This window comes from Artemia franciscana, chromosome 20 (assembly GCF_032884065.1).
Source record: "Artemia franciscana chromosome 20, ASM3288406v1, whole genome shotgun sequence".
NCBI lineage: Eukaryota > Metazoa > Arthropoda > Branchiopoda > Anostraca > Artemiidae > Artemia > Artemia franciscana.
Window position 1 is genome coordinate 15,795,093 of NC_088882.1, and position 1,711 is coordinate 15,796,803.

Genomic DNA, 1,711 nt, shown 5'->3' on the forward strand with positions numbered 1-1,711 from the left:
TTTGGGTTTTGTCGGTCCTATCTCTGTCTCCTGAAACAAAAGAAGTATTTATACAAGTAATACCCTTAAATAGAAAAACAAGAGCTAAGAGCTCATATGGCACTTGTGACGAGGCGAGAAGAGCTAAGAGCCAAGAGATCATACAGCATGAGCTCTAACAAAATTCTATGAATCAATAGATTGATTTAAAAAGGAAAATAAGAGGCTTAATGCCGGTCAGGATTTAAAATAAGAGCTCTGAGTCACGATGTGGTTCTAAATATCAAAATTCATTAAGATCCGATCACCCACTCGTAAGTTATAAATACCAAATTTTTTCAAATTTTTCCTCTCCCCTTAGCCCCCCCCCAGATGGTCGAATCTTGGAAAACGACTTTATCAAGTCAAATTGTGCAGCTCCTTGACACGCCTATCAATTTTCATCGTCCTAGCACGTCCAGAAGCACTAAACTCGCCAAATCACTGAACCCCTCCCCCCAACTCCCCCAAAGAGAGCGAATCCAGTACGATTCTGTCAATCACGTATCAAGGATATTTGTTTATTCTATCCACCAAGCTTCATCCCGATTCCTACACTCCAAGTGTTTTTTCCAAGATTTCCCCCTCCAACTCTCCCCAATGTCAAACGATCTGGTCGGGATTTGAAATAAGAGCTCTGAGACATGAATTCTTTCTAAAAATCAAATTTCATTAAGATCCGATCATCTATTCGTAAGATAAAAATACCCCAATTTTCACGTTTTCCAAGAATTCCGGTTTTCCCCTCCAACTCCCCCCAACGTCACAGGATCTGGTCATAATTTAAAATAAGAACTTTAAAGCACAAGATCCTTTTAAATATCAAATTTCATTAAGATCTGGTCACCTTTTCGTAAGTTACAAATACCTCAATTTACAAAAATTCATTTGGATTTCTTCAAATGAGGTTTCTCTGTTGCACTTAAAAGGCGTTGATCTCCCACACCAATTTCCCACAACTCAGAAAACAAGCCATTCTCACTTGGGATCCTAATTAAATGTTTTGGTTTTATGCCTTAAAGATGCTCAGGGCTTATTGTCGAGTTTATATTCGTCAAGTTCATTAAGTTCATATTCAGCTTCATCTCTGTTGTTATTGCATGTCTTAACTGCTTTAAGTCCTTGTTTGAACATGTTTCAACTATCTTGTTTTTTCTTTTGTGTGCAAAGACAAGTAGGCGATTATGTGTTTGCAATTTAGATTATTAACACTAGTCTTATTAAAATACAGATCTCGAATTTGTTTTGTATATAAATGTGATTTACTGCTTATTATATTTATTTGTTGTACTAATTGTATTTCATTTTTGGCTAAATTAAAATTTACGAGATTAACTACTTCTACCAACAACTCACTACAGCACCAATCCACCTAAGGATGGCAAAACTACGAACGCTCCTCCTCAATCTCAGTCTATTCAGAGCCTCCCTCTTTTCGCTCTCCTCGGAAGGTCTTATTTATCTTAAGTGTTTTCCTCATGACCTCTTCCTACCCCTTTCGCGGACAAGGACAAACTTTCGTAATTGATCATCGTTCATCCGCTAAACGTTTCGTAGCTATCTCAACTTAGCCTAGATGTGATTAAGGTTAAAGTTAAAGATTATTGAAACTTGCTGAATATTTTGTGTCATTGATATATAAAGAAGTTATATTTCTTTCGATTTTTTTTACACCACTAGACAGCCTCTTGTT